The sequence below is a fragment of the Schistocerca serialis genome, chromosome 5 (assembly GCF_023864345.2).
Source record: "Schistocerca serialis cubense isolate TAMUIC-IGC-003099 chromosome 5, iqSchSeri2.2, whole genome shotgun sequence".
Taxonomy (NCBI): Eukaryota; Metazoa; Arthropoda; class Insecta; order Orthoptera; family Acrididae; genus Schistocerca; species Schistocerca serialis.
Window position 1 is genome coordinate 742,849,553 of NC_064642.1, and position 15,803 is coordinate 742,865,355.

A 15,803-nucleotide genomic window follows, 5' to 3' on the forward strand; every position below is an offset into this window, starting at 1 on the left:
TATTGCTTCTCTTCAAATCACATTAATCATGGAATGGAAACACACAGCAACAGAACGTACGAGCGTGACTTCAAACACTTTGTTACAGGAAATGTTCAAAATGTCCTCCGTTAGCGAGGATACATGCATCCACCCTCCGTCGCATGGAATCCCTGATGCGCTGATGCAGCCCCGGAGAATGGCGTATTGTATCACAGCCGTCCACAATACGTGCACGAAGAGTCTCTACATTTTGTACCGGGGTTGCGTAGACAATAGCTTCCAAATGCCCCCATAAATAAAAGTCAAGAGGGTTGAGGTCAGGAGAGCGTAGAGGCCATGGAATTGGTCCGCCTCTACTAATCCATCGGTCACCGAATCTGTTGTAGAGAAGCGTACGAACACTTCGACTGAAATGTGCAGGAGCTCCATCGCGCATGAACCACATGTTGTGTCGTACTTGTAAAGGCACATGTTCTAGCAGCACAGGTAGGGTATCCCGTATGAAATCATGATAACGTGCTCCATTGAGCGTAGGTGGACGAAACTAAAATGAGCTGTAACATGGAAATTAAGCACTTCCGGACACATGTCCACATAACATCTTTTCTTTATTTGTATGTGAGGAATGTTTCCTGAAAGTTTGGCCGTACCTTTTTGTAACACCATATATATATATATATATATATATATATATATATATATATATATATATTTCTCAAGATGTTTCTCAAGATGTTGAGGAATATTTTGCTTCGACGGTCAGTTATGGAATTATGTCACATTTTCCAACTTTTTTGAAGCTTCGTCAACCACATTTATCAAGGCAGTTTTACAAACTTTAATAACTTCCGGGATAGCGAGATGTACAAAATTTATCTCATATTAGTACTATTTGCATACCTTGACCCAAAGATTTCAGATATTAACTACTCACTCTTCCAAAAAATACCGGAGCTTATAAATTCTTCGCTGAGCGGCCTAAATCCAAAGAACAACAGCTGTCAGGTAAAGATGCTGCTTACTACTGACAATAAGGTAGTTGACATTCCTGTTTACGTACTTATAGATTTTGAAATACAGACGTAAAACACTGTGCGACCGAAGTGCCTTCTGCAGTGGAGGGAGGGGAAACGTCTGTCGCGTGAGCCGGAGCACCATCACCGCCCCCCTCCAGCCTTCCTGTTCCCTCGCCCTCCGCCACACACCCTCACACTCCTGCTACAGCCTTCCTGCCCGCCTTCAGTCGTCCCATCACACGGTGCACAGTGGCTGCCGACGGGGAGGGGGCAGGCGGCCCGTGACGTCTGCGCCGAGTCTACGGCCCCGCGGGGACTTCCCCGGCGCGCTGTGTGCTTTATTTATGGGGCGATAAATGGCGACGTGTAAATACCCTTCACGGCGAAGGAGGAGCGTGAATACGCACCGGCGGAATAAAGTTGTTTATGACCGGCTGCTAATGTACCCTGCAGGGAAAGGCGGTCTCCCGCCGCAGCGGCAGCTGGCGACGGCGTGGGGCGTTCGCCGTGGGCCTCAGGTCTCGCCGACACACGGTGCGGGGGCGCTGCGTGCGTCTTACTGTCGGCCGGGAGGCGTGGCTACGTTCACAACACCTTACACGGATCAGAAACTGAGGAGTCTGGAAACAGGACATGAAATGAACGTTAAGAGTTACCTGTTTAAGGATCAAGAAAATCCCTCTATCTCACGTTACAGTTAACAATTTTCGAACTGAACCTGAATTAGACATTGTAAATCCCAGTTTCGCTGTAGATACTGTTTGCATTTAACCCCTTAACGGTTTCCCAGCTATGAGAGTGTATACACGTCCCGCTACGGCGTTCAGTAAGTGTTGTGAACGTGTAGAGGCGCGCCGCTTGGATATTTCTGCACTGCTATGGGCGTCTCAGTGCGTCCTGAGCCGCAGACCAGACTTTGCTGCAGGCGAGTTACTCCTATATCTCAATGAATAAAATATCTCGAGTACTTATCATACAACATATGTGTCACATTATGTGCTATCATTTGCACGAAGCTTCTTTTCGATAACTCGAATCATTTATAAGATATGGCGATTGAAGTCTTTCCGATACAAAACCCAATAACTCGAGAACTAAAGGTGATATCCTTATGTTCCCAATTTAAAATAAAATATACACTTTATTCAGTGCAATGTATGAGATAACTTCAATCATACACAAAATTTGCGCAATCAGATTTTAATTCTGAAAAATCTTTAAATTTCGCGCTATGTATTACTTAATTTGATGCAGCACAGTAACTATGGCATGTAGCGAAATGAAATTCCGTACTCTATCAAACGAAGATGTCACACTTGTAATATTATTGAATTTCAGATACTTTGCATATGAGATATTTGCCATAAAAGAAAAGGACAGCCAACGAGCTGTAGTTCATAAAGCTGCTAAACATCGCAGCGCGACAGTAAAGAGAGAAAATATTTTTTTTTAATGTACGCCTATACCAAGACGCGCGTCCAGCGTTTAAATACTCTAAATAAACACTATGACCCGCTGGGCGCAGATATTTAAAATCATTGCCGCAGCGCTTGATAGCAAGAAGCTGCGAAACAGGACAATCTATACTTTATTAACAAATATTCTAGAGACTTCATTATCCCTTGTACTTTTGGTCGCCGACATGTTAAGACGTACTAATTGACATTGCTACAAGTTATATTTTTATTTGATCCACCACAGTAACTATGGCATGTAACGAAATGAAATTCCGTCCTTTATCAAACTTGTGTAAAACCCATGTGAAATGACGAACAAACATTTCGGTAACTCGGGCGTGGATACAATGTACTTACTCACACGCAAGGACATTAAATTTTAAAAAGGAACGGACTGACAGAGCAGCGATTATTGGACTGCGCCATGTCCAAAAGAAATATCAGACGTAAGTCATGCATTTATTGTGTATTTGTCAATGTCTAGAAGTTTAAAGCCAATGTGTTCAAAATATATTAAAATTTTCTTTTTATTCTTTTCTTTCACTAACCAAAAATGATGTTCAAATTGTGTATGAGCTTTGTTGCAGGTTCGCTCTTCATCACGGTGTCTCGATTGTATTTGGGCGACCACTAATGTGTTCAACTTCCGATCTGTTAATCTTTCTCTTACGAAATTCCACTAATTTGCCTTCATTTCCATTTTTACATTCAAATAGGTCCCTTACGTATTTTCATCGAAGATTCTGATTGCGTGAAGGCAATTCGGGTCAAAAGGTCAATTACGAAAACCCCTTCGCGTAATCAATCCGTACATCTCCTGATCACAATCGAGAACCCACGCATCGGTGATCTCTCTCTTTTTAAGTCGTACTAAAAAACGACAACACAGGAAAGCCGTAAGTATGCAATCTACCGTTACGTTTCATTTTGTCAGTAAATATTACCAGCCAACAGTTACAGCATCACTATTATTATTTACTACTATTTATTATACAGAATAAGCAAGATCTCAGTAAGACGAGCAAAAAGCAAATTTTTTCACCTAACGGTTTTCTTAACCCCTCAAGTACCGTGAACATTGCCGTTAGTGGGGAGGCTTGCGCGCCTCAGAGATGCAGACAGCAGTACCGTTGGTTGGTTGGTTTTGGGGAAGGAGACCAGACAGCGTGGTCATCGGTCTCATCGGATTAGGGAAGGAAGTCGGCCGTGCCCTTTCAGAGGAACCATCCCGGCATTTGCCTGGACTGATTTAGGGAAATCACGGAAAACCTAAATCAGGATGGCCGGACGCGGGATTGAACCGTCGTCCTTCCGAATGCGAGTCCAGTGTCTAACCAAGCAGTACCGTAGGTGCAACGCAACGGAGGGGTATCTGTTGAGAGGCCACTCAAACGTGTGATTCTCGAAAAGTGGCAACAACCTTTGCAGTAGTTGCAGGGGCTACAATCTGGATGACTGACTAATTTGCCGTTGTAGCATCAACCAAAATCGCCTCGCTGTGCTGGTACTGCGAACGGCTGAAAGCAAGGGGAATGTTAGATCCGTTAATCTGGCATGTAGATAAGAAAATTTAAAAAAGGAAATGTATATATTTAAGTTAGATACAGTGGGAATTAGAGAATTTCAGTGGCAGAAAGAACAGGATTTCTGGTCAGGTGAGTGCAGGGTTAAGAATACAAAGGCGCATAGGAGGAATGCTGGAGTTGGTATAGTTATGAATAAGGAAGTTATCTTGATTAGTCAGTAATCAAAACGTCTCGAACTCCTCCACCACATAAATTTAGAATAAAAATGAACAGCTCTACGGACGAGACTTACGGCACAAGAAATAACCCTCGTTCTGCCAACGGCCTTGGCAAAAAGGGCGGAGGAGCAGAGAGAGTTTCAGGGTACTCTCTTGCCTTTGGGGTGGGAAACTTCCCCTAAAGGTGAAGAATCAGCAATGATCAACGGCATGAAGATGCAGAAGGCAACGGGAGCCACTACATTACAGACAACTAACATGTATCCACACGACATGTGGCCTGTAGTGGAGAAAGTGTCATTATCTCTCCAACGGGAAAAGGCTCCGGAATAGTCTCCCATTCGGATCTCCGATAGGAGACTGCCCAGGGAATAAAGACTGAATAACCAACAAAAGTATAACATTCTACGAGTCGGCGCGTGGAACGTCTGAAGTTTTAATGTGGTAGGGAAGCCGCAAAATTTGAAAAGGGAAATGCTAAGGCCCATTCTACATGTAGAGGGGGTCAGTGAAATGAAATGGGCAGAAAACAAGGGTTTTTGCTCAAATGAGTATAGGGGAATATTAACAGGAACAGAAAATTGTATAACGGGAGTAGGATTCGTTATGAATAGGAAGGTAGGACAGAGAGTTAGTTACTGTGAAGAGTTCAGTTATAGGATTGTTCTCATCAGAATCCACAGTAAACCAACACCGACAATGATAATTCAGGTATACATGCTGTAGTGGACTGACAAGACAGCCAGTCCACAGTGACGGGTAACCGAAAGGCACGCACTTAAACTCACGCAGGCTGGCGTGAGGTCTGAAACAGGATACGTAATGAATGCTATAAAGAAAAGTCCGTAGCTGCTGGAATACTTAACTTTAATCCACAACTGGTGAACTTTGGTCTTGTTGATACAGTATATGCGTCATTAGATACATAGCAAAGGATAATTGGCGCCTTGCTAGGTCGTAGCAATTGACTTAGCTGAAGGCTATGCTATCGTCTCGGCAAATGAGAGCGTAATTCTCAGTGAACCTTTCCTAGCAAAGTCGGCTGTACAACTGGGGCGAGTGCTAGTAAGTCTCTCTAGACCTGCTGTGTGGCGGCGCTCGGTCTGCAATTACTGACAGTGGCGACACGCGGGTCCGTCGTATACTAGCGGACCGCGGCCGATTTAAAAGGCTACCACCTAGCAAGTGTGGTGTCTGGCGGTGACACCACGCATGCCGACTTCGAAAGCGGAAAATGAAGAGATAGAGAAAGTGTATGAGGACTCTGAATGGATTATTCGCTACGTAAAGGGAGACGAAAATCTTGTAGTCATGGATGGCTGGAATGCAGATGTAGGGGAAGGAGTAGAAGAAAAGGGTACGTGATAATAATACGGGCTTCGTACTAAGAATGAGAGAGGGGAAAGACTAACTGAGTTCTGCAATAAATTTCTGCTAGTAATATCGAGTACTCTGTTCAAGAATGGCAAGAGGTATACTTGGAAAACGTCCGGATACACGTGAAGATTTCAATTAGATTACATCATGGTGAGGCAGAGATTTCGAAATCAGATACTGGATTGTAAGGAATATTCAGGAGCAGATGTAGCCTCAGATCAAAATTTAGTAGTTATGAAGAGTAGGCTGAAGTTTAAGAGATTAGTCACGAAGAATCAATACGGAAAGAAGTGGGACACAGTTGTACCGGAATGAAAAGATAGGCCTGAAGTTCACTTATGCAATAGATACTACGATAAGGAATAGCTCAGCAGGCAGTAAAGTTGAGGAGTAATGGGCATATCTAAAAAGAACCATCACAGAAGTTGGAAAGAAAAACTTAGGTAGAAAGAAGGTAACTGCGAAGAAACCATGGGTAACAGAAGAAATACTTCAGTTGACCGATGAAAGAAGGAACCACAAAAATGTTCACGGTTCAAATGTTTCAAATGGCTCCAAGCACTATTGGACTTAACATCTGAGGTCGTCATTACCCTAGACTTAGAACTGCTTAAACCTAACTAACCTAAGGACATGACACGCATCCATGCCCCAGGCAGGATTTGAACCTGCGACCGCAGTAGTAGCGCGGTTCCAGACTGAAGCGCCTAGAATCGCTCGGTCACAGCGGCCGGCAATGTTCGCGGAAATGAAGCAATACAGAAATACAAGTCGCTTAGGAATGAAATAAATAGGAAGTGCAGAGAAGCTTAGGCGAAATGGCTGCATGAGAAATGCGAAGAAATCGAAAAAGAAATGATTATGCGAAGGACGGATTCAGCAAAGTCAAAACAGCAAGAGCGGTAACGTTAAGAGTTCAAAAGGAATTTCACTGATAAATGCAGATAAGAGAGCGGGTAAGTGCAAAAGTGCGTACATTAAAGGCCTTTGCGATGGGGACTGATCTGTCCGATGTGACAGAAGAAGAAGCAGGACTCGACAAGGAAGAAATATGGGGGGATAGTGTATCCAGCATCAGAATCAGAATTTAAAAAAGCTTTGGAAAAAACAGACAATGTCTCATGGGATAACAGCAATCAGTGATTTTATAATGTTACTTAAAATTCGTCTTGATTGCAATTTTTTTATTCATATGACAGGTTTCGGTTCATTCAGAACCATCTTCAGATCTGATATTTCAGTTACAGGAGTAACCCGTCCAAATCCAGCAACTTTCACATGCTACGTCACATAAACATGTGAAAGTTGCTGGATTTGGACGGGTTACTCTTGTAACTGAAATATCAGATCTGAAGATGGTTCCGAATGAACCGAAACCTGTCATATGAATAAAAAAATTGCAATCAAGACGGATTTTAAGTAACATTATAAAAGATTTCGAAGACTTAAGAACAAATAAGGCAGCAGACATAGATAACATATAATTTGTAAAGTCATTTCGGGGGGTTAGAGAGGGTAGTGGCAGCAAAACAGCTGGCGATATACCGTCTTACTTTCTGCAAGAGCTGACAGGTGCGATAATTACCACAAGTCAGCTAACAGCTGATGCATCCAAGTTGCTGACAAGAGTAATGTACAGAAGGACATAAAAGAAAATTCAGGATGTGTTATATGAGGATCAGTTTTGCTTTAGCAAAGGTAAGGGCACCAGGAAGGCAGTTCTGATATTGCGACTGATAATGTAAGCAGGACTAAAGAAAAATCAAGACACATTCATAGACTCTGTAGACTTGTAAAAAGCATTCGACAGTGTAATGTGGTGCAAGATGCTCGAAATTCTGAGAAAAATAAGCTATAGAGAAAGACGGATAATATACAATATCGACAACAGCCAAGATGGGACAATAAAAGTGATCCAGGTATGTAGTTTTTCGCCACTAGTGTTCAACCTACACATCCAAGAAGCAGTAACGGAAATAGAAGAACGGTTCAAGAGTGGAATTAAAAGTTAAGGTGAGATTATATCAATGATAAGATTCGTTTATTACATTGCTATCCTCAGTGAATGTGAAGAAGAATTACAGGATTTGCTGAATGGAATGAACGGTCTAATGAATACTGAATATGGATTGAGGATAAATCGAAGAAAGTAAACAGAAGTAGCAGAAATGAGAAAAGCGAGAAATTTAACATCAGGATTGATGGTTGCAAAGGAGATGACGTTATTGAATTCTGCTACCTTGGCAGAAAAATAACCAATGACCGTTGGATCAAGGAGGACGTCAAAAACAGACTAGCACTGCCGCAAAAGGGCCAAGAGAAGTCTACTATTATCAAACATAGGCCTTAATTTGAGGAAAAAATTTCTAAGAATGTACATTTGGAGTACAGCATTGTATGGTAGCGAAAGACGGACAGTGGGACAACTGGAACAGAGGAGAATCGAAGAATCTGAGAGGTGGTGCTACAGACGAATGTTGAAAATAATATGGACTGATAAGGTTAGAAATAAGAAGGTTCTCCAGAGACTTCGTCAAATGGAGTGGGAAAATGGAAGTGGTGACAACATGATATATCAATGTCAAGATGTCACTATCATCAAGCGGGTGCCTTGTAATGGCACTGAGAGGCGGATTTGTAGAAATGGGTTTGTAATAATGTGTCATTTTGGATCGTCCGAGAACTGTAAAGTTTTAGAGTTCAGGATCAAGGTACAGATACGCAATGAATAGTGGTTACTGATACATGTAATACGAGGACTGCGCACAATGACTGTTATCTGTTTAATACCATATGTTGTATCTTACAGCGATTCAGTTTAATAATTAAACACTTAAGACATGTTCTTCATTGTAAGTGTGGCATATTCTGTTACTTTGATAAATGAGTGAATTAAGTGCACCAGCTACATGAATGTAAATAATATTATAATAAATTTACCTTTACATGAAAGTTTTGTTTTGAACCACAGCCAGTTAATTTCTATTATCCTTTACAAAACGATTATTATCTGATCTCCACCACAGTCAAAATAAAAGATCTAAAGCATAACTGTACTACTGAAAGCCACCTGCATGCTGGGAACTGATCGCCTTTTATAAAATAACCTCATTCACCTTTGACTTTTGTTCAGACACTCCGTGCACTATTTTCCCTGCTAGGTCTTGGATGGTGGTGACCCTTTCGGCACGCCATCTTTCACCCCTTCCTAATTACGTAGTCCCTGCAGGGACAATGCAGCCATCTAAGCCACGTAGCGAGCCACCAGGAGGAGTAATTGTAGCTGTGGCAGGAAATGACAGAGTTTGTTTGCCGCTAGCAATAACAGTTGTGGCATTAGATTTTTTCTGTGTCGGTGAGCACAGTAGGCAGACATGGCCAAAGCGGTGGAAGTCAAAGCTGTTGGCCTTACAGGAAAGCTTCTGGTCTTCTACAAAAGAATGACCGCTCTGCTTGTGAGGGCATGCGTTGGCCTCTCGCCCATAAGGGCCACCCAGTCTTCTGCAGCACAATGCCCAGCGGCTTGTATTCCGGAGGCATATTGCCCATCTCAGGTGTGTGACCGACAGACATATGCCGAACTTTATGGTTGCTCTGGGAAAGAGAGCATTGCCCACTGCAGGAGGGGAACGTATGCACGTACGTAAAAAGGATAGAACCATTACAGTCTCACCACCTCGTATGCCAATCGGGAAACTGTACAGAAGAAATATGGTGACAACAGCCCAATAAATTATATATTAAGAGATTAATTTCTGACTTGCAACACACAACAATTATATGATTCAACGGAGTATTCGATGGGCATATAGGCAATAGGGGAAGATAAGACACAAGGTTACGCTTTCTTAAGGGGCTCCGGAACGCCCTATACTTGCAATGTCAAAATAACGCTTATAAATTACATCTTTCCTTACAAAGTATTTGAGGTAGGAAGTTGAACTTTTTACAGATTATTTATTGGAATATGGGCTACAACTTAACACAGGGATTTTACAAAATTTTAGTTCAGTTATTAAAGATGATTTTTTTTATTTGTAATGAAAATTCACAACATTTTTTCGCAATTTTTTATTTATATATTCAAAAATATACAGTTTTTTGGAAAAAGGCTGTGTTAAATTATGCAGAAGGTACTGTGTAACATTTACTGAAAGTTTGAAACAAAAATTTTTGGAAGATCCTTAGAAAACATGTAATTAGTATGAGAAAATAAAAGTTTTGGGAATCGAGCGACAAAGATTTGATTAACTTTTTAGTGCATTCCAGGTCCATAGGATGGATTATCTTCATCCTCTGCAAACTCCTCCTCCAGTTTCCTCTTGTTCCTCCTCCTGTTTACTCTTGCTTGTATTTATAGACTCTTTACAGCCCTGTCTGTAGCCCGAAGGCGTTCCTTGTCTAAAGCAAGCATCGCTCGTACCATGTTAGAACCTATCTTCATTCCCATATTTCTAAATACCTTGCACCTTACTGTTCCAAAAGGTGGTCATGTATGAACACTTATCACATTTCAGTTGTATTTCACTAGCAAGTCCTACGTGCTTTATTATGGAGAGTTCCAGACCAACTTCACTACAATGAATACATCTTACACAGTTTGAAAAAATTCCTTTCAGAACCGACATATCAAATATTTCATTCACATCCGATTCGCCCATAAAACATCCATAGTTTTTACTCATTGAACCAAGCTTCTTCCGTGAAGTATTTTCTTTCCCACTTTGACTGCTATGGGCAGGTGTACTTGAGAGGTTAGGTTCACTCACTTGGTTATCGTCTTTATTGTTTACAGTAATAACACATACCTTTGGCTTTCCAACATTTCTCCTTTTCTTAAAAGCCTTCAGAGGATTTCTAATAACTTTACTTTTACTCATTATTATACTTCAACAAAACAGAGACTCAAGAAACAGAATTAATTACGAATATTTTCGAGATAACGACAGAGTAAATAAACATGAAACAATCGACAATCACACCAGCGATATATATTGAACCATCACAGGTTATCCACAACACATACTTTATCTCACATCACTAAAATGTACCTGATGAACACGGACGTTAATGATAACACCATTTGACAACAGTTTAACAGCGCCACAGTGGGTCACGCCCATGTAGAACACATTTCAAAAAAAATTTAAAAATAGTTGTAGTCTTCGGAATTGAATAAATTATATATCTATTAAAAGGTAATAGTCTGCAGATTCAGAAAACGCAAAAAAGTAAAAATTGAACTTTTCATGATTTTGAGCCTTTCCGGAGCCCCTTAAACACCCAATATTCTCATTCCTCGAGATTATATTACTTTCTACTTTGACGACCTCAAAGCGACTGGGGAATGGAGTTAGTGAGATGCTGGGTGTAACTATCCATAGGAATGTCTGTTTATTACGAAACTGATTTACTAACTAATATTTTCAAGGAAAGCCATTATAGTGGCATACAATCACATGAAACACTGTACTAGCAAACTCTCGCAAGGATCAGTGAAATTAAATAGGTGCAACTTAAGCGCGCGTAGCGTACATTATGAGGACCTGAGGGACAGTATAAATACTAAACAGGGTGCTTCTATGAATTTTTCTCACAAAATGCATGGACAAGTACATTTATTCCAGGGTATCTATGGGAACGCTTGATAGATTCTAGAGAGCACTGGGTAGTACCAGTGAGCTTCGCCTTCTTAGGTTGTCAGAATCAACCACCAACACATACAAAAGCACAAAAATGTAAAAATCATTACCTGGCAGAATCTTTCGTCAAACGTATACGATGATTTTATTTAGATATGAATAAGCTCGAGTGAGTGTTTGGACAACATTCCGACAGCATGCGTTTTCAGAATGCGACACTGATGAGTAGCGGAAAAAATCGTTTTCTCCATAAATTCAGATGTATGGAGTAATGTAGAATCCCCATGCCTTTGAGTATTCACCGAAACTCAGGAAGAGAGATCTGTTTATCAAGCAAGACCACGAATGGTGGCACTAAACTGATCAACATGTAGAGAGCAACTGCCAATAAAAATTAGTGAATCTATATAAATGCGGATGACATGAAATAATTCAAGAAATATGTGAACGCTGAATGAACCCACGTGAAACGGATGTATTCATTAAACACGTTTGCAAAGTTATAGCATTAGAATAAGACACTTGTAGTATGCTGATGGCCAAAAACCAACCATTTACGAAAATTCAGGAACTTCAAAATAATTTACAAAAATATGGGCATGCTGGTATTCACTGAGTTTGATCTATTCGTTAAACATGATCACAAAGAGACAACTTTCAACTGAGACACATATAATGGGCTCATGTAAAAAAATGAAACATTTGTGAATATTCAGGCACCAAGAAATAATCCACAAAAAAGTAGGCATGCTGATATTCACTGAGCTCAGAATTAAAAATCATCACAAAGATACAACTTTGAACTAAGATACATCTGGTTGGCTGTAGGCTGAAAATCAATTATTTTACACACTAAACTTCAGAGAAAATAAAATAGGCATAATGCATGAGTAGGTAATGAGAACATGGGAGCTCTGTGCAGGTTATCCTACTCACCTTCACACTACGAAGATTACCACAAGACACCAGATTTAACTGTCATTCTCCTATAAATCTCCGTAAAATGCGTAAATTTGCCCCAAAACGTTTACGATAACTATAATTCAAAAGCAGCATTCACTATCACGCTGAGAAACTGTTCTAAGTTAGCTGCAAACACATCCCTCACATAAAGACAGAAATTGGTTCTTGATTATCCTCCTGTAGCATTTTTCCCCCTAGATGGGTTCATCTTCCAGGTGACTCTTCAGTAAGATCCTGCACTGTATAAGGCAAACGACAACACTCTCACCAGTCAACTTTCTTGGAATGTCTACAACAAGGCAGAGTTAGGCCACCTCATCTAATTCCAAAATAACATGACATCGTGAAACCTATCACACGCCATGCTTCTACCCCAACCCAAAGTATTATCCCATATCAAGCTGACAAAAGTTTTCTTAACCCCCAGAAACTATCGTTTGTTATCAATAAATACTTCCCTACCACAACAGTGGCTGTCTTATTCCATGACAATGTTTGAGGAATGGAGAAGGATAATAGTTTGAGATAAGGGACCCTGGTCAGTAAACTACTGAGAAGGTTATAATCGAGAACTCTGCCGATTCCTCTGACAGTGGAATACATATACTAGTAATTGTGTTGATACGATTATAGGATAGGCAACTACCAGAGGGGAAAAAAAGTATCTGGTAAATGTGGGATCGAAAATGCGCACATTAAGAGACTTGAGCGCTTGTTCACCTTCTGTATTGTGAAACACATTTCTTCTCCTGCAAGCTCTTTGGTTTCCATATGTTTGGAGGAGGTAGTATGGACCAAAATAGGAAAAAAAGGTGTCGAGTAAATATAAGCTCTAAAATGCGTACCTTAAGAGCTATAAGCATTTGCGCAGCTATGCTACTGTGAAACACATGTTTTCTACTGAACAAGTGTCCATGTGTCTTATGGTATATATTTTATAGAACACGTTAACAACATTTTATAGAACACGTTAACTACACATTTTTCTCTTGTTTCAGTCAATACTGCCACCTCTGAAAGTTACCTACCCTACAATCAACCAACAAACAGTGTCCCCTACGTCAAGTTTTCACTTTTCCGCTTCACTGTTCCTGAAAGTTTGTAACATCATCACGTAATCATCCTTTGCAGCACATAATGATTTCGCAATCGTCCCCAGTCTCCGAAACTCACGGTAGTGAGCACATTTGCCACCACCCTGTTCTTCGTGCATCCTATCTGCTTGATGGTCCTTCATGCCCCAAGGAACTCCAATCCCCACCTCACCAGCCGACTCCCTGCGAGGTAATGGAGAAGGCCAACGCTTTCACAGTTGAAGAGATTGTGTAGCAACCTGAGAATGTCACTAATACGAGGTAGAAAATAACTCCGCGTCGACAACAACGATGGATCGTGTTCTTTAGATTCTTAGACAAAGATTACTTCTGTAGCCACAGCCTCCTCGTTTATCACACATCTTGACCCAGTCCTGAGCAAAGTGTGGGTAAAATACATTCACGGACCAACAAACCTAGATCTGATTCTTACCATGTGAGGATAGCTATGATAAGCTGATGGACCTGTAACCAGGATGGCTGCTCAAGTTTCTCTCTGGCCATCCAGATTTAGCTTTTACTGCTGCTTCCCCAAACCGCTAAAGGAAAACTCGGGGATGGATCCACTGAAAAAGACTATGTTCGATATCCTTCCCAATCCCTCCCCTGTATTATCTTACACTTCACTTCTAAATACTATGTCGTCGATGATACTTTGAGTTCTACATTTACTTGATCTTAGATGTGATCATTCTTTCAAATAGTTTACAGGACAGGAGTGCAATAACAAAATTTGTTTCCCTGGGTGAAGCCACCTAAAATTACCACTGCAGTATGCACCTCACTGAGTGTCCACATATCCTTCTACGACACTGGCTTTGTGCCCATATTTCATGTGAAACCACCTGACACTTACTACCAGAATAATTGGAATACCACTTGTTTCATTTAGATACCTTTGACTGATTTCACATTTCAAAATGGGAATTAATTACATGTGGTGTTCCTCAAGGTTCATTCTTTGGTCTGTTGCTTTTTCTTGTCTACCTTACCGACCTCCCATATGTTATACTACCAGATGATAAGTTTGTTTTGTTTCCAGATGATACGAACATTGCAATAAGTAGCAAGTCAAGTACAGAAACTTCCTGGCAGATTAAAACTGTGTGTCGGACCGAGACTCGAACTCGGGACCTTTGCCTTGGATAGCTCAGTTGGTAGAGCACTTGCCCGCGAAAGGCAAAGGTCCCGAGTTCGAGTCTCGGTCCGGCACACAGTTTTAATCTGCCAGGAAGTTTCATATCAGCGCACACTCCGCTGCAGAGTGAAAATCTCATTCTGGAAACATCCCCCAGGCTGTGGCTAAGCCATGTCTCCGCAATATCCTTTCTTTCAGGAGTGTTAGTTCTGCAAGGTTCGCAGGAGAGCTTCTGTAAAGTTTGGAAGGTAGGAGACGAGGTACTGGCAGAACTAAAGCTGTGAGGACGGGGTATCAGTCGTGCTTGGGTAGCTCAGTTGGTAGAGCACTTGCCCGCGAAAGGCAAAGGTCCCGAGTTCGAGTCTCGGTCCGGCACACAGTTTTAATCTGCCAGGAAGTTTCATATCAGCGCACACTCCGCTGCAGATTGAAAAATCTCATTCTGGAAGTCAAGTACAGATTTAGAAGTGACTGCTAATCAATTTTTCACTGACAACAATGTTGGCTTAAAGTTAATTCACGATCATTAAAACACCCATTATATGCAGTTCAAAACCTGATAGAGATTTCCTTCTAGCATGAGTATAACATATGAAGACATGCAGATCGAAGAGGATGACTGTGTTAAATTCCTAGGATTACAACTTGATAATAAATTCAGTTGGGAAGGGCATACCACAAAATTGCTGAAGCACCTAAACAAGTATGTATTTGTGGTGAGAATGATGTCCGATGTAAGAGATACAAAAATAAATAAAAAACTTGTATACTTTCCTTACGTCCATTCTGTTATATGGTACGGAATCATATGCTGGGGTAGCTCGTCAACTCGAGCAGAAGTTTTTAGTGCGCAAAAGCATGTAATAAAAATCATTTGTAGTGTAAATTCAAGAACATCATATAGATACCTGTTCAAGGAACTCTGTATTCTAACCACTGCTTCTCAGTATATATAGTCCTTAATGAAATATGTTGAAAGTAATATGTCTCTGTTTCCAAGCAACAGTTCAATGCACAGTATTAATAATAGGAATAAGAACAATCTACATAAAGACCCAAAATCTTTCAATATTCAGGAACATACATTCTCAATAAATTGCCAGCAACCATGAAAAACTTAGTTTGAGATAAAGCACAGTTTAAACAGAGTTTGAAAGACTTTTTGATTGGCAACTCCTTCTACTCTATACATGAATATCTTAACAAGGACTGTTAGGCCAGGTTAAGTAAAAATGTCTGTTAGATTTCAGTTATGACAGTACTTGGTCGTAAGTCAAGGTTGCGCATTTTGTGTATGATGAGTTTATTGAAAGTGCGTAACTATGTTTCATTCTGAGAGTGATTTAATTCTGTGAATATTAGCCGTTTCCGTTCACTGCAATGCATTCAC

At 40.8% G+C, this 15,803-nt stretch overlaps 1 protein-coding gene and 1 non-coding gene across 2 annotated transcripts in view; one reads left to right on the top strand and one right to left on the bottom strand.

The window, feature by feature from the left end:
- LOC126481424 (RNA-binding protein Raly-like) overlaps positions 1 to 15,803 on the bottom strand; it is a 440,289-nt gene that overhangs the window by 403,775 nt on the left and 20,711 nt on the right. The window lies entirely within an intron of this gene.
- On the top strand, positions 14,413 to 14,488 carry Trnas-cga (transfer RNA serine (anticodon CGA)). Its single transcript has one exon. It is a non-coding gene; the product is annotated as a tRNA-Ser (tRNA).